At 39.1% G+C, this 22,781-nt stretch overlaps 1 long non-coding RNA gene across 2 annotated transcripts; it reads left to right on the top strand.

Annotated features, from left to right (window-relative positions):
* The first annotated feature begins 494 nt into the window (after positions 1 to 494).
* Positions 495 to 12,808, top strand: LOC140978640 (uncharacterized). Of its 2 annotated transcripts, none has more exons than XR_012175588.1 (3): positions 495 to 825; positions 965 to 1,098; positions 1,197 to 1,645. It is a non-coding gene; the product is annotated as an uncharacterized lncRNA (long non-coding RNA). The 2 variants fall into 2 exon arrangements; XR_012175587.1 differs by lacking the exon at positions 1,197 to 1,645 and adding an exon at positions 12,693 to 12,808 and having other exon boundaries at positions 496 to 825.
* Positions 12,809 to 22,781: the final 9,973 nt, after the last annotated feature.

Genomic DNA, 22,781 nt, shown 5'->3' with positions numbered 1-22,781 from the left:
TTAAAAAATACTTTACAACAAAAATTGTAATATAAAAAACTATTTTTTACATACCATATGCTTTGTATTTGAAAAAACATATGAAATTATATTTTAAATTAATAAATTCTATATACATCCAAGCGTCACATGTAAAAAATAATCAGTATAAAGAAAGCATCAACAATGCATGTTGCTGCAATATTTCATCAAACAAAGAAGAAAGAAAGAAGGAGGAAGAAATATAATTGGAAGCAACATTACATTGAATCTGCAATAAATTAAAATATACATGGAGAAAGGAGTGGGGATCACAAAAAGACGGTGATAGGCTGGGGGAGAAGTATCTGCAGACTTGGATAGCCTCAACAAATGCCATAGTGCGCCAAATCCCAAAGAAGTAAAAAGCACAGAAAAAAGCAAGTGTAGACTGCAGTATCACACGGGAATATTTATTTTATATTACATTTGGAGGGTTTGGATATTTCTTTTCTTGTAGTCGAATTTTGGTATTTGAATCATATATATATATATGACAACGTATCTACCAACTTCTATAAACGATAAACCACTGATCGTATTGAAATAAGGACACTCTCCAGAAACACGTAGAAAAAGTTTCGGTCTTTCTCAGTGCAGCAGTCTGTTCAAGCGCGTTAACTCCACCAAATCCCTTTCAAGATTTTATTATATTCCTCAAGATCTGGGATTGGCAGCTAGTAACGGGTCGGCTTTCGTTATTGTTTTGTAAAGAGACAAACGAGACCTTGTTTGGGAGGCGGAAACATGGAGGTGAATCAGTTGCAGAGGAGTTTTCTTGAATATATTGCCGCTTTGTATCGTTAGGTAAGTAACTAACGTGGGAGAAATGGGAAAACTATGTATTGGTTTGTTACGTTTTCTTGCTAGGTTTTTTTTTTAAATTATTGGTTTAATGGTGTTTTTTCTTTTGTTTTGATGTGGGTATTTTGGTGTTTGTTTGAAGGGATTCTTGGATGGACAGTTTAGTCAGTTGTAGCTACTTCAAGATGAGAGTAATCCAGACTTTGTAGTTGAATTTCGTCTCTTTTCTTCGAGGATTCCGAAAGACTTCTCAATGATCTTACTTACCAAAGCTTTGTAAGGATTCGTCTTCTATATGTGTTTCTGTGTGTTTATATGTTTTAATGTTTGTGTGTGGTTGTGATAGTATGCATCTGTGTTTTTCTTGCAAGAAGCCATGGAGCGAACAGGGAGGAATATTTTTCTAATTAAATGGGATTTGATGTGTGAACATATGAACCTGTAGATATGATCCCGATTTTATGTAGGTGAGCAGAACACAATCATTGTCGTGCTCTGCGGGCGGCCACCCCTATTCGGGGGTGGTCAATAAGCTCTGTTCAGAGGCAGAGCCAATGAGTCAACTGGCTAGGGCCAAATGAGAGGTTCTTGGTGCAGGGTTCATGCTATCTGGGATTCCAGAGATTCCAAATCAAATCTAAGGGGATTTAAGAGCTGTCAACAGACAAAATAAATTAACCCCCAAAGCCTAAAAAAATAACCAAAACATTCAAGAAATGATTCTTTCTAACAACAATTTCTTGGATGAATGTATCGCCTTTGTCCAATGTTGTTTGTTTACCTAACTACAGTGAGTTACATGCCATCGTGTAATCCCAGAAGTTTAACCAACGTGTATCGAAAAATAGCGACCGCATATTAAATTTTTTTAAAAAGAAGGTGCATTAACCACAAGAAGTATAGCTGACCTCCAACAAATCGCATATCTAGCAATCTCGATACTCGTGATCAAAAGAAATTTCCGTACGATAGAAGTTAGTTTCACAAAAGAACACATATCTAACAATCTCAATAGTCGTCATCACAGGCAAACAAATTGCATACAACAGAACTTTGTCTTAGAAAAAAACACATCGGCAGAATACAGGACAATATGAAAAATTACTTTAATATCAGTACTTAAGTAGATAAAGAAAGCTTACAAAGACCAAGTCCAACAGTCCGGCCATCCCTCCGACGAGACTCTACTGAACTAGCCCCTAGCCAAGCCCTGACCGAGCCACTCGTAGCCATGCACCGAGCCGCTCGAGCTATTCACGTGGGAACCCTTCGAAACCCTAGGACTATTTATCCTTAGCCAACTCGATTCTAGCCTTCATTTCCACCTTAAATCTTCCACGTTCCACTCTTTAAACATCCTACGTTGGCAGCGTATTCGTTGGAAATCATAACACGTTCATATATAGGTAAAAATTTTCAAAACTTCAAAAATAATCGCTGAAACGATAAGCACTTTGAACTCCAATATTTTTCATGCAAAAATAAAAAAAAACATGCATAATATGGATAGAATGATGCGTCAAAGAAATTTAGAAACGTGCCTTTGCGTTTTAGAACGATCGAATATGAGATCGTTCGCGTGGGGCGCAAAGAAGATCGAACGGGCGACGAAGACTCCTTGTTTTATCTCCCTCCAATTTTTCAAAAATTAGTGTGTGTGAAGTGTGTGATTTCAGCTGCTCTCTCAAGAAAAATACCTAGGAATCCTTTTTATAGATTTTAATTTGCATGTTAATGGGCTTGGGTTTTGGACTTTTGAGTTTAGGAGCCATTGAGCCTACTAATCCTAGGTAAATTAAGCCCAATAACATCTATTTAATTGAAAAATAAAAGTTTGTAAAAATTAATTTTCAATAATAATGCTTTTGATCTTTTAAAAGTCCCTCGTTGGCTTAAAAATGGCTTCTCGAATAAAATCGAGCTCATTTCGTAAAATAATTTGAACTCCACCATTTTTAGAAATATTTAATCATATTTAATCATCTTAATAAACCTTGAAAATATTTATCGAAAAACATTTATTTTATCTTAATTGTCCTCGGTCTCCTTAACCTAGTCTATGATCGAATATTCGAGTAAAATCTACAGTTTTTCATAACATAATGCAATTAGATCCTTAATCATGTGGTATGTATCATGCAAGCATATAAAATCAACTTAATAAATTAAATATGAAATTTAAATCATTTGTATGCATGTGGTTTACGTAGGTTGGTTTTTGGACGTTAAAAAAGACCACAAGCCTTCCTACAAATATTTAAAAGTGTGGGGGTGTTTGGCAAAAATTGAAGTGCCAAAACCAAAACAAGTAAAAATGTAAAGGCCTAGAAATCCGTGCTTGAAAAATTGCGGAAAATTTTAAAAAATTTTTTTTTAAATAAATAAAATTGCCTCATTCATAATTGAACTGATAAATAAAGTTTGATGTTCAAAGTGGCAGCGGAAGAAATTAACATTTTTCGAAACAACAGTTAAAAATTTATTCAACAATATATAAAAATGTCTGAGCAATAAAATAATAATAAATGCTGAACTGAGGTCCTCGGGTCCTACTACTACCGACTCGAGCTGGCTCACTGGTCCCCGCCCTCGATCCCGACATCATTAGCAGCACCTACAACAATCAAGTCTAGTGAGTCTAAAGACTCAACATGCATATATCGTAAATAACAAGTAGATAAATAATAAGCTTGCATGCAAGTGAGGATTTCATGTCATGAGGCATATCATAAAAATAACGTGTCATGATTAATTATAATACGTGCATAACTGAACTGAGAAATCATAAATGAAAATGGTTGCTCCTTGGAGCCCTGTCATGAAATAACTTGTAATAATTTTCTGGTGAGGTTATGGTCTATGCAAGTGGTCCCTGAACTGAACTGAGCTGACCGGTAACTGGCGACCGGACCGGTAACTGGCGACCATGTTTAATAATGTACGTCTGATCAGACTACTGCCACAATATACTGTGTGAAATAACTGAACTGACCGATAACTGACGACCGGACCGGTAACTGGCGACCGGGTTTAATAATGGTAGTAAAGTGACCACAAGCAATATCACATAAATCTCAAAATGAATATTTTTGCACGTAATATAATTAATTAACATAATTAAATATCTTAATTTTACTCAATGGATTGGATCGCTCCCAGGCTCGCTGTAACCTAAATATGCCATGAAAAATATGCAATAGCTTTTACTTGACCAAACTATGCAATTAAATCCAAAAACTGAGACAAGTGCGCCTAATGACTTCGTATTTAATCATGACTCCGAACCAACCCGAACCAACACTGACACATCAGATAGTCATGATTAAAATACGCTTAAAATGATGAAGTAGTACCCCTAAAATGGTGAGGGTCGAAATCTAGTTGGATGGAGGCCAACACATGAAACGCTCTTTCGAGAGTCAATTTGGCACATGGCACCGTAAATTATCGTACGACCGCAAAAATGATCCGAATCACAAACGGCCAAAAAAATGACCTTCCTAACTTGATGAGGCACTGTCCAGTCCAAGGCTATAGGCTAAAAACCAACCAAGAACTCGAACGAGTCACTGAACCGTCACAGCAAGTTGCTGTCCATAAAATACAGCAGCTGTGCTTAGGTTTCTTGCGTCGTTTTCGAGACTACCGGCCATTGCGGCTTGAACCACCGACCAGAGACTCTTACCAACATCCCAAGGAATGATTTGAACCATGGATAAGGGCCCTAGGCCAGCCACAATTCGCATCACGCCAGCAGACAACCGAACGCTCCAACCGAGAACACCTTTGCATACGTGTGTGGTGTTGTGCTTCGTTTGCTGTCTCGTGTCGTTCCAGTGGCCATTTGATTGACCATGGCACGATCTAGACATCTAGGGGTATGATATGAACCATGGCTAGGGGCCATAGGCCAACCAAGATCCACACCATTCCACCATTTTCGAAGCACACATGCTGTACCAAGAGAAAGCCGAAAGTGGGGAGGGGCTGTTCTTGTGTTTTATTGTAAAAACCGATTCACCATGGACCAAGCCACCAAAAGGGCGACTTAGTCACGTCTTAGACATGCTAGGGAAGTGATCTAACCATGGCTATAGGCCTTGGGGCAGCCATGATCAGAGACTTTTCCCTTTTTGACAGCAAGCTGGATTTTCGAAAACACAAATGGCTAAGATTGAAGAGTTGCTGTCAAATTCGAATTCTATCATGCATGGGGCTTGTTTGAATGGACCAACATGGTCTTAATGCATCCTATTACATGTCTAGATGTCGCCTTAGGAGCCTGGAATCGAACCAATACCTGAAACCATCAAAACAATTGAAACCCGGGAGGAGCACAATGAAAGCCGAAATCTGCATCTTTATTTTCTGAAAAGTTTTTGATAGATTTCGGTTTTTGCCATGGAAATGATGATCATGTAATGAAAATAAATGATAATAGGACTTGATTGAAGAGTCAAGGAAGAATATATGCATGCCTGGTTTCGTTTGAAAGAAAAACGAAAGAATGAGACGATACGGCGCGGAGGAGGTGGAGCGCTTTTGCTACCTTGTTTGCTACTGATTTTTCTCTCTTGTTTTTCCCCTAGCACCTCACGATTTTTAACTCAATATAGGCTCTGAAATCTCTCAGATTTCGGTGATGGGGAGGGGACGAAATGGTGGTTAGGGGAATGAGGGAGATGGGTGCAAAATATAGGGAAAATGCAAGACCAAGTTTACTCTTTTTGAAATTTGAATTTTGGTTTGATATCAAATATTTGTTGGGTGTTTTGTTAGAGGCAATGACCGAATCCTACATGTTTTACAAGGCTAGGATGTTGGTTATTAATTAATTAATTAAGGGTGATTAAGAATTAAAAGGTTAGCATGCTAAAATAACAAAGAATGGGTCAAAGCGTGAGTTGGCAAGGTATTGCTTAATATTCTAAGGAGACCGAAATTTATAGATTAAGTGGAGGGGAAATGTTGATTATTTAGTAAATTTATAACCTTTAAAAGTCTTACCTATCTTTTAAATAATTTAGTGAACTAACCCCTCAATTATGGAACTTAAATGAATTAATTTCCTACTCACCTCAAGTTGCTTAAATAATTCTCTAAACCTCCTTTTAACTTAAATTAACTTACTAGCTAGCTAAAATAAATCCTGGAGACGTTTTCTGAATCTTAAATTTTATCTCAAAGCTCCAACTCCAGTCCGGCCTCACTGAATTAACTGAAATGATAAAGTTAAACTACTACGTAAAATAATTAAATTTAAATACTCATGCAATAAAAAGAATCTCATAAGATATTTCGTCCTCGAAATTAAGACTCACCGAATAACTCGGGGTACCAACTCTTCATCTCTGACTCAGACTCCCACGTAGCTTCCTCCTCTGAATGGTTAAGCCACTTGACTTTCACTCGCTTAACCAGCTTGTTCCGAAGCTTCTTCTCCTGCCTGTCTAGGATCTGCACTGGTCTCTCCTCATAAGATAGGTTCGGAGTGAGCTGCAACGGCTCAAAATTCAGCACATGCGAAGGATTCGCCATATACTTCCTCAGCATAGAGACGTGGAACACATTGTGTACTCCGGCCAGATTCGGCGGAAGAGCAACACGATAAGCTAGCGTCCCAACTCTGTCAAGGATCTCAAATGGTCCAATAAATCTCGGACTAAGCTTCCCTTTCTTCCCGAATCTCATGACACCCTTCATAGGTGCCACCTTCACAAAGACATGGTCGCCGACTGCGAACTCTAACTCTCTCCTCCTCTGATCTGCATAGCTCTTCTGTCGACTCTGAGCAGTCCTCATTCTATCACGGATCCGGGCTACTACATCAACAGTCTGCTGAATAATCTCTGGACCCAACTCTGCTCTCTCTCCTACTTCATCCCAATGAACAGGAGATCTGTACTTGCGACCATACAAAGCCTCATACGGAGCCATTCCTATAGACAACTGAAAGCTGTTGTTATAAGTGAACTCTACCAATGGTAAGTTCGACTCCCAACTCCCTGAGAAATCAATGACGCAAGCTCGGAGAAGATCCTCCAAAATCTGAATGACTCGCTCTGACTGCCCATCTGTCTGCGGATGAAAAGCTGTGCTAAACAGCAACTTCGTCCCCATAGTCGAATGCAAACTCTTCCAAAACGAGGAAGTAAATCTGGGATCTCTGTCAGATACGATAGAAACTGGAATACCATGCAGTCGGACTATCTCTCATATATACAACTCTGCATACTGAACCATGGTGAATGTCGTCTTAATAGGCAAGAAGTGCGCTGACTTGGTAAGACGATCTACAATCACCCATATGGCATTCGATCCTCTGGCTGACTTCGGCAATCCAGTCACAAAGTCCATGGTAACATTCTCCCACTTCCGCTCGGGAATAGGAAGAGGCTTGAGCAACCCTGCTGGTCTCTGATGCTCTGCCTTCACTAACTGACAAGTCAGACACTCGGAAACAAACCAACTGATGTCCTTCTTCATACCAGGCCACCAATACAATAGCTGCAGATCTTTGTACATCTTCGTACTCCCTGGATGAATAGAGTACGGCGACATATGGGCCTCTGATAAGATGTCTGCTCGGATAGAATCACTGCTAGGACCCATATCCTATCTCGGTATCTCACTATACCATCACTAACTGAGTACAAGACACTGCCCTTGGCCTCATCTCTCTGCTTCCACTTGGCCAACTGCTCATCTGTTGCCTGACCACTGCGAATACGGTCCAAAAAGGACGACTGAATGGTCAAGGTAGATAGACGGGGAACTCTACCTCGAGGATAAGTCTCAAGATCAAACCTCTGCATCTCAAACTGAAGAGGTCTCGAAACTGCCAAATGAGCCATCACTGCAACTTTTCTGCTCAGTGCATCTGCAACTACATTAGCCTTACCCGGGTGGTAGCTAATGTCACAATCGTAGTCTTTCACAAGCTCCAACCAACGCCTCTGACGCATGTTCAGCTCCTTCTGCGTAAAGAAATACTTGAGGCTCTTGTGGTCGGTAAAGATCTGGCACTTCTCTCCATACAGATAGTGCCTCCAAATCTTCAAGGCAAAAACTACGGCGGCCAACTCTAGATCATGGGTAGGGTAGTTCTTCTCATGGGTTTTCAACTGTCGAGAAGCATACGCTATCACCTTCCCATGCTGCATCAATACTGTGCCCAAACCGAGCTTCGAAGCATCGGTATATAGCACAAACTCACCGGGCCCTAACGGCATAGCCAAAACTGGTGCTGAGATAAGAGCTTGCTTCAAAGTATCGAAGCTCTTCTGACACTCCTCGCTCCAAACAAATTTCACATTCTTCTTTGTCAGTGCTGTGAGTGGAACTGCAATCGAGGAGAATCCCTTGATGAACTTCCGGTAATATCCTGCTAAGCCAAGAAAACTGCGGATCTCTGATGCATTCTGCGGCACAACCCAATCTCTGACTGCGGCAACTTTCGCTGGGTCTACTTCAATGCCACTGCTAGAAACAATGTGGCCTAAGAATGCCACCTTCTCTAACCAGAATTCGCATTTACTGAACTTTGCGAATAATTTGTGCTTCTGCAATGTCTGCAACACTATGGTCAGATGCCTGCGGTGATCCTCCTGATTCTTGGAGTAGACGAGGATGTCGTCTATGAACACTATCACAAATTGGTCGAGGTACGGCTGAAATACGCGATTCATGAGATCCATGAAGATCGCTGGCGCATTCGTCAAACAAAACGGCATCACAAGGAACTCGTAGTGACCATAACGAGTCCTGAAAGCAGTCTTCGAAACATCGGCGTCTCTCACCCTCAACTGGTGATAACCTAAACGCAGATCTATCTTGGAGAAAATCGAAGCTCCCTGCAACTGGTCAAACAGATCCTCAATCCTCGGAAGTGAGTATTTATTCTTCACTGTAACCCTGTTCAACTCCCGGTAGTCAATACAAAGCCTCATCGAGCCATCCTTCTTCTTAACAAACAAGACTGGCGCGCCTCAAGGTGAGAAACTCGGGCGGATGAACTCCTTATCAAGAAGTTCCTGAATCTGCTTCTTAAGCTCTGCCATCTTTGTCGGTGCAAGTCGGTACGGTGCTTTCGAGATCGGAACCGTACCTGGCATAAGCTCGATAGAAAACTCCACTTCTCTCTCGGGTGGCATACCAGAGACGTCCTCAGGAAAAACATCTAAGAAGTTTCTAACAATCGGAACATCTGAAGCTGACTGACTGGGTGTCTCGGGGACAGATATAAAAGTTGCTAAAAATGCCCGACACCCTCTATGCATAAGCTTCCTAGCCTGGACATAAGGAATAATGCGCGGTAAAGGAAAGTACCTGTCCGGCTCAAATAAGAACTGCATCATCCCAGGCGGTCGGACTAGAACAAATCTCCGCTGGAAGTCTATCAACACTCTGTTCCGCAATAGCCAATCCATCCCTAATATGATGTCAAACTCTGGCATCGGCAATACAATCAGATCCGCATAAACAAGGTTTCCATGTAGCTCAAGGTCTATGTCTCGGATCACATTTGTGGCTGCCATCTCTTCTCCCAAAGGCAGTACTACTGAGTAGGCTACATCTAGCCCGATGGTCTTGATCTTGAGGAAATTAGCAAAGATCTCCGAAATAAATGAGTGGGTAGCCCCTGAATCTATCAGGGCTTTGGTAGATGAGCCAGCTATGAAAATTCTCCCTGAAAGTTCGGAACACTAAGCTGAACCCAAATAATCACAAGAGCTAAGCTTATAGACATGCAAAGGTCACAGTTCTCCTAACTAAATCCCGAAAATAATACTGAGTAGAGCATGCAATCCTATTGCAATTCTAAGTTCAAAATCTTAATCCTGATTCCCAAAACATTGGAATGCAATTATAAACTAAAGCTGTAAGGTACCTGTCATCAACATGGTATCGGGGTTCGTCTCCGCAGCATGGAGAGCAAAAACTCTGTCTTGGGTAGGCAGATTCTTCCGGGGGCACTGCGGCATCATATGGTCTGTGCTGCCACACTTATAACACTTCCCTGAACCAAACATGCATACTCTAGGGTGGCGACGTGAGCACTTGGGACAGACTGGGTGTTCAAAAATCCTCGGGACGGCACGTCCCTGCTGCTGCTGCTGATGCTGCTGAGGTCCTCCTCTGTTCCTGGGCGGGCTGTGATGTGGCCTCTTATGTTGATGCTGATACTGCTGAGGAGGAGGAGGAGGAGGGCGGTGTGATACCTGAACTGGTCGCTTTCCCAAGCGATCCCTCTCTATATCGCTCAGATCCTGCTCTGCAGCCATAGCTCTAGAAACGGCACCCTCAAAAGTAGTAGGGCCAGCAACCCTAACATCACGGCGTAAGATCGGCCGCAGCCCATCCAGAAAGTGCCTCAGCTTGGCACTGGCATCGTTCGCAATCAAGGGCACAAAGTGACAGCCCCTTTCAAATTTACGGATGAACTCCGTAACAGTCAGCTCCCCTTGCCTCAGGGTCATGAACTCCCTGGTCAGACGCGAACGCACCTCATCCGTGAAATACTTGGAGTGAAACACCTCCATAAAGCGCACCCATGACAGTGTAGCCAAGTTAAGGGCTACTGAAGCTCCTTCCCACCATAGGCGGGCATCTCCTCCGAACAGATAAGAAGCACAACGAACTCGATCTGAATCTCCAAGCTCCATAAACTCGAAGATAACCTCGAGGGACTTGATCCATCCCTCAGCAATCATGGGGTTAGACGTCCCTGAAACCGCCTTTGGACGCATCTTCATGAATCTCTCGTACACAGCCTCGGGCCATGTCGGCCTGGTCGCCACGACGTTGTTCCCCGCAAACTGTGCGAAGAACTGCGTCATCCCAGCTAGCATCTGGGCATTCATATCTGGAGGAGGGGGTGGAGGTCCGTACCTCTCCTGCCTCTGCTCATCTCGGTCCTCCTGGCGAGGCTCATCCACTCTCGTACGCTCGAGGATGCGTTTAGGGGCCATACTGTTCAATACATAACCCATACGTAACTAACATGCATAATTCCATAATTTATTTACATTTAAATACTGAATAATAAAAATATGGGCGCAAATATCTCATGAAATCATGCTGCTGAAATTAATTCATGCTTTAAATAAAATGCGTAAATGAAAAACTTACAGACCGAAGACGTGACTTCGTGAGCTTCTCGAGGTCAGTAGTAGTACAACCCTTTACATAACCATTTCTCTGATACCAGCTGTAAAGGCCTAGAAATCCGTGCTTGAAAAATTGCGAAAAATTTTAAAAATTTTCTTTTTAAATAAATAAAATTGCCTCATTCATAATTGAACTGATAAATAAAGTTTGATGTTCAAAGTGGCAGCGGAAGAAATTAACATTTTTCGAAACAACAGCTAAAAATTTATTCAACAATATATAAAAATGTCTTAGCAATCAAATAATAATAAATGCTGAACTGAGGTCCTCGGGTCCTACTACTGCCGACTCGAGCTGGCTCACTGGTCCCCGCCCTCGATCCCGACATCATCATCAGCACCTACAACAATCAAGTCTAGTGAGTCTAAAGACTCAACATGCATATATCGTAAATAACAAGTAGATAAATAATAAGCTTGCATGCAAGTGAGGATCTCATGTCATGCGGCATATCGTAAAAATAACATGTCATGATTAATGATAATACGTGCATAACTGAACTGAGAAATCGTAAATGAAAATGGTTGCTCCTTGGAGCCCTCTCATGAAATAACTTGTAATAATTTTCTGGTGAGATTATGGTCTATGCAAGTAATCCCTGAACTTGTAAAACCCGGGATTTTGTAATATCGTGATCATATCAGTTTAATATCAGGCTAATAATTTTATGGTGTAATCTTGGATATTAATATTTAGATCATTCAAAATATAAGATTTGTTTTAAGGTTATCTAAGTGGTGTAGATAATTTTATCGTGTACAGAATTATGAAGCTCGAAATTTAGATAGTATTATTTATTTTTAAACTTGAAAATTTGGTAGAAATAAATTTATCTCAATCTAAGGAATTAAAGAAGGAATTTTGAAAATAAGCAGATAAATGCCTAAGATTTAAGTTGATATTGAGATACCGAGAGAAAAGATCATGCAAGAGATAATCAAATCCCTAGAATTCGAAATCTAACAATATACACTAGGCCATTTTCGAAAATTAGGTGGGGAAGGAAGAAGGAGATTTCGAATATCTACCTAGATCACGGATATATCATGATTTTAGATTTGATTCACAGTTCAAACGTACTATAACTCTCGATCACGATAGCAGCCAACCCCTATAAATAGGAGAGCCTATAACTCGAAAATTACACCCAAAATTCTCTCAAAATTTTGAGACTCCCCCTAGTCTCCTTAGGAATTTTCGAGCACAGCGAAGCGCTGCCGCCGTCTAGCCGTCGAAGAGGAATTTTCGAAAATTCCTGTGCAAGCAACCCTAATTATTCACGTAATTTTGCATCAATAATTTAAGGTAAGTGGGCAAATTTTAAAATTTTAAATTTTTAGGTTATGTGTTTTTCTTTTTAAATAAAAAAAATGCGGTCGAACGCCGTCTACGTTTTTTTTAAATCTTGTTACGTTTTTGTGAGGACACTGTGAGGATTCCCTGAAAATGGGTGGAATTCCAACATATGGCCCTTAACAGTGAGATAGAACTATTTTATGGCCTCGCCCTCTTAGAGGATTAAAACTTAGGGACTGACGTCAGTAAACCATGAAAGGTGAAAAATTGCAGTGTTAAAATTTTGAAAAGCATGCTGTAAATATATGTTATTTTCGAAAATATGAAAAATTTTATGTGGTGTTCGATAATTCCCCCATTTACTGAGTTTTCCCAAAATACTCACCCCTTACAACCTTTCCCAGATAAGTCCGCAGAACAGGTAGAAGAAGAAGAATCGGAACAGTTTTGGGGACGGTGATTAGTAGACATGATTATTTTTGAATTTTAGCAATTTAAATTTTATGTAAGACGTTTCCGCAAATTTATTTTATTTCAGAAATTATGAATAATAAACTGGTTTTCGGTTTATACTATGCTACGAGGCTGGTTGTTTCAATTGTGTGATCGTTAAACAACGCCGGTGTCAAATCCCGAGTTCGGGGCGTGACAGAACTGAACTGAGCTGACCGGGTTTAATAATGTACGTCTGATCAGACTACTGCCACAGTATACTGTGTGAAACAACTGAACTGACCGGTAACTGACGATCGGACCGGTAACTGGCGACCGGGTTTAATAATGGTAGTAAAGTGACCACAAGCAATATCACATAAATCTCAAAATGAACATTTTTGCACGTAATATAATTAATTAACATAATTAAATATGCTAATTTTACTGAATGGATTGGATCGCTCCCATGATCGCTGTAACCTAAATATGCCATGAAAAATATGCAATAGCTTTTACTTGACCAAACTATGCAATTAAATCCAAAAACTGAGACAAGTGCGCCTAATGACTTCGTATTTAATCATGACTCCGAACCAACCCGAACCAACACTGACACATCATATAGTCATGATTAAAATACGTTTAAAATGATGAAGTAGTACCCCTAAAGTGGTGAGGGTCGAAATCTAGGTGGATGGAGGCCAAAACATGAAACGCTCTTTCGAGAGTCAATTTGGCACATCGCACCGTAAATTCTCGTACGACCTCAAAAATGATCCGAATCACGAACGGCCAAAAACATGACCTTCCTAACTTGATGAGGCATTGTCCAGGCCAAGGCTATAGGCTAAAAGCCAACCAAGAACTCGAACGAGTCACTGAACCATCACAGCAAGTTGCTGCCCACAAAATACAGCAGCTGTGCTTAGGTTTCTTGCGTCGTTTTCGAGACTACCGGCCATTGGGGCTTGAACCACCGACCAGAGACTCTTACCAACATCCCAAGGAATGATTTGAACCATGGCTAAGGGCCCTAGGCCAGCCACAATTCGCATCACGCCAGCAGACAACCGAAGGCTCCAACCGAGAACACCTTTGCATACGTGTGTGTTGTGCTTCGTTTGCTGTCTCGTGTCGTTCCAGTGGCTATTTGATTGACCATGGCACGATCTAGACATCTAGGGGTATGGTATGAACCGTGGCTAGGGGCCCTAGGCCAACCAAGATCCACACCATTCCACCATTTTCGAAGCACACATGCTGTACCAAGAGAAAGCCGAAAGTAGGGAGGGGCTGTTCTTGTGTTTTATTGTAAAAACCGATTCACCATGGACCAAGCCACCAAAAGGGCGAGTTAGTCACGTCTTATACATGCTAGGGAAGTGATCTAACCATGGCTATAGGCCTTGGGGCAGCCATGATCAGAGAATTTTCCCTTTTGACAGCAAGCTGGATTTTCGAAAACACAAATGGCTAAGATTGAAGAGTTGCTGTCAAATTCGAATTCTATCATGCATGGGGCTTGTTTCAATGGACCAACATGGTCTTAATGCATCCTATTACATGTCTAGATGTCGCCTTAGGAGCCTGGAATCGAACCAATACCTGAAACCATCAAAACAATTGAAACCCGGGAGGAGCACAATGAAAGCCGAAATCTGCATCTTTATTTTCTGAAAAGTTTTTGATAGATTTCGGTTTTTGCCATGGAAATGATGATCATGTAATGAAAATAAATGATAATAGGACTTGATTGAAGAGTCAAGGAAGAATATATGCATGCCTGGTTTCGTTTGAAAGAAAAACGAAAGAATGAGACGATACGGCGCGGAGGAGGTGGAGCGCTTTTGCTACCTTGTTTGCTACTGATTTTTCTCTCTTGTTTTTCCCCTAGCACCTCACGATTTTTAACTCAATATAGGCTCTGAAATCTCTCAGATTTCGGTGATGGGAAGGGGAAGAAATGGTGGTTAGGGGAATGAGGGAGATGGGTGTAAAATATAGGGAAAATGCAAGACCAAGTCTACTCTTTTTGAATTTTGAATTTTGGTTTGATATCAAATATTTGTTGGGTGTTTTTTTAGAGGCAATGACCGAATCCTACATGTTTTACAAGGCTAGGTTGTTGGTTATTAATTAATTAATTAAGGGTGATTAAGAATTAAAATGTTAGCATGCTAAAATAACAAAGAATGGGTCAAATGGTGAGTTGGCAATGTATTGCTTAATATTCTAAGGTGGCCGAAATTTATAGATTAAGTGGAGGGGAAATGTTGATTATTTAGTAAATTTATAACCTTCAAAAGCCTTACCTATCTTTTAAATAATTTAGTGAACTAACCCCTCAATTATGGAACTTAAATGAATTAATTTCCTACTCACCTCAAGTTGCTTAAATAATTCTCTAAACCTCCTTTTAACTTAAATTAACTTACTAGCTAGCTAAAATAAATCCTGGGAACGTTTTCTGAATCTTAAATTTTATCTCAAAGCTCCAACTCCAGTCCGGCCTCACTGAATTAACTGAAATGATAAAGTTAAACTACTACGTAAAATAATTAAATTTAAATACTCATGCAATAAAAAAATCATTTTAATTTAAATACTAGAATTATGCATGGCTTATACGTAGTCTAAGTTACGGGCTCTACAAAAAATTGGGCCTAAGACAATAGATTGTATATTTATTGGATACGCAAATAATAGTAGTGCATATCAATTTTTGGTACATAAATATGAAATAAGTGATGTGCACGAAGGAACAATTATTCAATCAAGGAATGTTGTCTTCTTTGAAACAACATTTCCTTATATAGAAAAAACAGAAATAAGGTTTCGAAAAAGGACTTATGAAACTACGAGCGGTAGAGTTCAAGAAGAACAACAAGAATCACGACGTAGTAAGAGGGCTAAAACAACAAAGATCTTTGGCCCTGATTTTCTAACTTATATGTTTGGAAAATTAACCAATGACAATTAGTGAAGCACTGGAGGCAATCGATAATGATTTTCTAACTTATATGTTGGGAAATAAACCAATGACAGTTAGTGAAGCACTGGAGGCAATCGATAATGAGATAGAATCTATCTTGTGAAATCATACATGGGAATTGGTTGACGTCCCACCAGAAAATAAACCATTAGAATGCAAGTGGATTCTTAAAAGAAATACAAGATCGATGGATCTATTGAAAAATATAATGCTAGATTAGTTAGCCAAATAATATAGACAAATGGAAGGTCTTGATTATTTTGATAGATACTCGCCATTGACGAGAATAACATCTATTCGTGTATTGATACAAATTGCGGCATTACATAATCTAGAAATACATCAAATGGATGTGAAAACGACATTCCACAATGGGGAACTTGAGAAAGAAATATATACGGAGCAATCCGAAGGGTATATGGTTCCTGGACAAAAGAAAAAAATGTGTAGACTTGTTAAGTCATTATATGGGCTTAAACAAGCGCCAAAACAATGGTATGAAAAATTCGACAAAACTATGCTGTCGAATGGCTTCAAAATTAATGAGTGTGATAAATATATTTACATCAAAGGCACTCCTGAAGCATATGTGATAGTATGCTTGTACGTTGATGATATTTTAATTGTGGGAAGCCATATTAATATCATCAAGACTACTAATAATATGTTCACAAAAAACTTCTATATGAAAGATATGGGAGAAGTAGATGTCATTTTGGGAATAAAAGTTACCAAAACATCGGAAGGACGTGTTTTGCCACAATCTTACTATGTTGAGAAAATATTGGAAAAATATAATGCGAATGATATGTCCTTGATCAAAACACCCATAGATCCAAGTTTGCATCTTTTCAAAAAGAAAGGTGAACCCATATCTCAATTAGAGTATTCGAAGATCATAGGCAGTCTGATGTGTCTCATTAATTGCACTCGTCCAGATATTACTTATGATGTCAACAAACTCAGTAGATTTAAAAGTAATACTGGTAATGATAATTGGAATACATTAATAAGGGTACTTAAATATTTAGATACACCTTAAATTATGGATTACAATATACGAGATATCCCGCGGTCCTAGAAGGTTTTAGTGACGCAAATTGGATATCTGACACAAATGATTCAAAATCCACAAGTGGTTACGTATTTACCATTGGTGGTGGAGCTATATCATGGAAGTCTTCTAAGCAAACTTGCATTGCTCAATCCACAATGGAATCGGAATTTATAGCTTTAGACAAAGCTGGAGAAGAAGCCGAGTGGATTCAAAATTTCTTAGAAGAAATCCCTTGTTGGAATAAGCAAGTGTCCTCAATAATAATTCATTGTGATAGTCAATTAGCAATTGGAAGGGCACAAAACAATATATATAATGGTAAGTCTCGACACATCCGTCGTAGAAATAATATCATACGACAATTGATCTCTAATGGAATTATCTCCATTGGTTATGTAAAATCAAAGGAGAATCTCGCGGATCGACTTACAAAAGGTATACCGAGAGATCAAATGAATCGTCTATCAAGAAGAATGAGATTAAAACCCCAAAATTAAATCTTGTAGTGGATACCCAACCTAGTTGACTGGAGATCCCAAGATCTAGGTTCAAAATGGACAACTAAATTACGAGATTGGTAGAAACACCTTGGAGAAATCTCTTACCTCTTCCTATGATAAGAAGAGTTGCCAACAAAGGGGTACGAGGCTAGGTTTTACCTTTAATGGTTCCTAAGATATACTAATGCGTATGTTGGAGTATAGTGGGATACTCTCCTAGGAGATCACCGGCGTAAGTGCGAAGTGTGGCCGCTTCAAATATGAAAAGCGCTCGCGAAACAAAGCGGTGTCCATGGCCGAAATGGACACAACAGTGAGAACATAATGAAATGTTAGAAATGTTATTGTGTGAATATAATTGTCTTGGTTTACACAAAACGGCGAACAGTTCAAGGCATCACGTCCACTAATTTCCAAGTAAATCCGATTATATCTTACTACCTATCCCGATGCAATGATCTTTCGCTAGAACGCTATTTGTTAAGTCAGTTTAGTCACATGAATTAATTTTCATTCATGTGGGGGATTGTTAGAAAAAATGAGTTTTGTACTCATTTAGAATCGATAAAATAATTCGAACGAGCTACGTAGTGAACATATTATTTATTGCCTGAAAATAGTTTGGTTTATGATTTAGCACTTTTAATCAATGAATATATTTAGTATGAAAGAAACTGTTTAAAACAGTCTAAATATTTAACAGAGAATTTAGATTTATTGAATAAATGGACTATTCCTAAAATAGAATCTAAAATGATTTATAAATTAGGAACCTTTGAAAAAATTGATTTCAAATAAGTAGTTAAAACTGCAGAATCATCGGTACTTCTTTATAATGAAAAAATGGTTATCAGATTATTAAACAATAAAGATATCATACCTTATAGAAAAAATTATAGATTTATTCATGTAGGTTTAATTCAAATTGCCTTTGAACCTTTAACTTTAGAAGGTTTACATTAATTTATCCTTATCTTTGTCTGATATAAATATATTAGATTCTTTAACATTAAATGTTAAAACATATGGTTATAATTATACTCCTGGAACAGAAGTCATATATATCTGTTATCGTATTTATTATAAACCATTATTTACACTGAATCCTATGTTTAAAAGAATAGATAAAAAATTAAATGAAACTATTCTTATATAAACTAATTTTAATAGATCTAATATTACAACTCGTAGATCTATAAAATGAGAAGAAATTGAATTTCCAGAAAATTGGATCGATACTGAATGTAAGACCGAGAATAGAAGCATACTTCATTTGAATAACTCTGGATATTTATGTCTCATATTGTCTTCTAATTCCCAAGTTGCGTCCTCCATACCATGTCTGTTCCACTGTACTTTAATCAACGATATCAATTTATTTCTGAGTTGCTTATCTTTTCTGTCTAGAATCTGAATCGGTCTCTCAATATAGCTCAAAGTCTGATCTAACTCAACCTCGTCGGGTGGAACTACATGAGAAGGATCTGGATGATATTTCCTCAACATGGACACATGAAAAACATCATGAGCACCTGATAATGCAGGAGGAAGAGCTAATCTATAAGCCAAATCACCAACACGTTCCAAAATTTCATACGGACCTATGAATCTCGGTGATAATTTACCATTCTTTCCAAATCTAACTGTACCACGGAAAGGAGATATTTTCAGAAAAACTCTGTCACCTTTCTCAAAAATCAAACGGTCGTCTCCTGACGTTCGCATAATTAGCCTGCCTATTCTGAGCAGCTCGCATACGACTCTGAATCAATTTCACATTCTCTGTCATATCTCTTATCATATCAGGTCCTAAAATTGGTGCTTCAGATAAATCGTCCCAATACATAGGAGATCGACACTTCCTGCCATATAGTGCTTCAAATGGTGACATTCCAATGCTCACTTGATAACTGTTGTTATAAGAAAACTCGATAAGTGGTAACGAATCCTGCCAACCAATACCAAAATCCATCACTACAGCTCTTAGCATATACTCTAATATCTGAATAGTGCGTTCTGACTGTCCGTCATTCTGAGGATGATATGCTGTACTCAAATGCTAACGAGTACGAAGGGCCTCTTTTAAACTCTGCCAAAAATGAGAAGAAAATCTGGGATCACGATCTCATACAATGGACTTATGCACATCATGCAATCTCAAAACTTCTCTGATGTACAATCTGGCCATCTGATCATGCCTATATGTCATCTGATAAGGAATGAAACACGAAGACTTGGTTAATCTGTCAACGATAACCCAAATTGCATCGCAACCCCTCGATGACCTTGGCAATTTCGTGACAAAGTCCATAGTGATATGGTCCCACTTCCATTTTGGAACCTTAAGGCTATGCAAAAGACCTCCTGGTCACTTCCTTTCTGCTTTCCTTTGTTGACAATTCAAACAATGAGATACAAATTCTGCTATGTCAAATTTCATTTTTTTCACCAAAATTGTTTCTTCAAATCATTGTACATCTTTTTACTTCCAGGGTGTATACTAAATTTACTGGAATGAGCATCACGCAAAATCTGTATCCTCAAATCTGAAATATTTGGAACTACAATACAATCATTCACAAACAAAATACCATCATTATTGACCTGAAATTCTGATTGATGTCCTGATCTGACAAGTTCAACTGATTTCTGAATGCTTTGATTTAACCTTTGAGCCTCTTTAATTTTTACAAACAACTCTGGCTCTGCCTGAATCATAAATACTCTTATAGGTTGAGTATCTATTAGAAAATCCAAACTAGAAAGACAACATTCTTCTACTAGATCAGATACACTGCTAGTGATCAAGGACATATTCCATACTTTTCTGCTCAAAGCATCGGCCGCTGCATTAGACTTGCCTGGATAATATTTTATTTCACAATCATAGTGTTTCAACAAGTCTAACCAACGCCTATGTCTCATCTTCAGCTCCGTTTGTGAAAAGAGATATTTCAAACTCTTATGATAAGTGAATATCTCAAATTTCTCCCCATACAAATAGTGACGCCAAATCTTTAAGGCAAAAACCATTGTTGCTAGTTCCAAGTCATGCAATGGGTATCTAGATTCGCGTTGCTTCAACTATCGTGAAGCATAGCCAACTACACGGCCATGCTGCATTAATACACAACCTAGTCCTTGATGTGAAGCATCAGTGTGAACTGTAAATCCTCCTACACCTGATGGGATAGTCAGAACTGGAGCACTAGTCAATCTCTGCTTAAGTTCAACAAAACTAGCCTCACATACCTGTGACCAAATAAATGGCACATTCTTTTGTGTCAGCTGGGTAATTGGTCTCGCAATTTGTGAGAATCCTTCAATAAATTTGCGATAATATCCTGCCAAACCCATAAAACTACGCACCTCAGGAACTGATGTCGGTCTTGACCAATTGATGACTACCTCAACTTTACTCGGATCAACTGATATACCAGCACTTGAAATCACATGTCAAAGTAAAACCACTCTATCCAACCAAAACTCGCATTTGGATAATTTAGCATACAACTTTTCAGTTATCAAAATCTGCAAAACAGCTCTCAAGCGCTCGGCATGCTCAAATTTAGATTTTGAATAAATAAGAATATCATCAATGAAGATCACAACAAATTGATCTGTATACAGTTGAAACACACGGTTCATCAAATCCATAAATACCGCAGGTGCATTGGTCAACCCAAAAGGCATAACCAAAAATTCAAAATGCCCATACCTGGTACGAAAAGCAGTCTTAGGCACATCTGCCTCTCTAACTCTTAACTGATGATATCCGGATCTTAAATCAATCTTAGAATATACTGAAGAACCCTGCAACTGGTCAAAGAGATCATCAATCCTTGGCTAAGGATACTTATTCTTTACTATGGCTTTATTCAACTATCTATAATCGACACAAAGCCTCATATACCCGTCTTTCTTCTTCACGAATAAAACCGGAGCACCCTAAGGTGAAACACTTGGTCTTATATATTCTTTAGCCAATAGATCCTCAAGTTGTTCTTTTAGTTCTTTCAGTTCAATTGGCGACATCCTATAAGGAGCTCTAGAATTAGGATGTGTACCTGGCATCAACTCAATATTGAACTCAATCTCTCGGACTGGAGGAAATCTTGGAATCTTTTCTCGAAATACATCTGAAAATTCACTAACAATTGGAATATCTGCCAATTTAGATACGGACCTTGAAATATCAATTGCATAAACTAAGAAACATTCTGCTCCTTTCTGCAACAAACGAGTCATGGACAAAACAGATAATATCAAAGGAATCTTAGCTCGACAACCCTTACAATAGAACTTCTAGTGATCTGTCATATCAGGTCTAAACTTAACAATCTTATGAAAACAATCTACAATAGCCTTGTATCTTGTCAACATGTCAATACCAACTATGCAGTCAAAATCAGATATCTCCAACACAAATACAATCAAGCTCAATGACATTATCCTCATAACTGAATTCACAACCACTTATCATTTCAGCTGACCTCATCACTTTACCCAGTGGAGTAGAAATAGATAATGTAGATGATAATGGCATAGAATGCAATGAATGCAAGGAGACAAAGTGCTCATATATGAAAGTATGTGATGTACAAGTATCCATCAAAACATAAACAGGATAACTTGAGAGAAAACAATTACCTGCAATGACATTATCTGGAGCATTATGTGCCTCATCTTCAGTGAGTGCAAAAACTCGAGCTTGCTGTCTAGGTGGCTGTCCTACCCTGTGGCTACCACTCTGTTTGTTCTGATCTGATCGGTTTGACTGCTGATAGGAATGAACTGTAGGGGTTTGACGGTTCTGGTGATGTGTTTGTCTCGATGATCCCTCACTCTGAGATATATCACTGCCACGGTTAGGACACACTCGAGCATAGTGCCCCACCTGGTTACACAAGTGGCAAGCTCCCGAGACTACTCTACACTGATCTGTATAATGTTTACCACCACACTGACCACAAGTCGGGCCTGAATAACCAGTGCTCTGAACTGAACCAGACTGTCTCGATCCACTAAAACTCAAAAAATTACTGCCATGTCTCTTGAATTGCTTGCCTCTAGCCCTAAACTGCTCTCTTTTGTTGCCACTGTTACCGCCACTGTTACCCTGTCTGAATTGTTTTCTATATTGTGGCTGTTGAGGTCGTTGCATATACTGAGAACCTCTCTGCCTAATGATTTCGGTTTCAGGTCCCTTGGCTCGATCAAGAGCCTCAGCAAAAGTGTTAGGCCTTCCAGTATTAATCAAGGTAAATATATTTGGGTTAAGACCATTTATGAAGTGACCGGCCTTAGTTTCTTCATCGGATGCTACATGAGGAGCAAATCTCAGTAAATTTGAGAACTTAGCAACATAGTCCTCAACATTCAGATTTCCCTGCTTTAAATTTGCAAACTCAGCTCCCCTGTCTTTCCTGTAAGAGGTACGAAAGAAACGATGATAAAATTCAGATTTAAAAATATCCCAGGTAACAATCGTCTCTAAAGCTTTCTTAGT

This window comes from Primulina huaijiensis, chromosome 6 (genome assembly GCF_012295235.1).
Source record: "Primulina huaijiensis isolate GDHJ02 chromosome 6, ASM1229523v2, whole genome shotgun sequence".
Classification (NCBI taxonomy): domain Eukaryota; kingdom Viridiplantae; phylum Streptophyta; class Magnoliopsida; order Lamiales; family Gesneriaceae; genus Primulina; species Primulina huaijiensis.
Note: the sequence above shows the minus strand (reverse complement) of the source record. Positions and strands in the feature narration are given on the sequence as shown.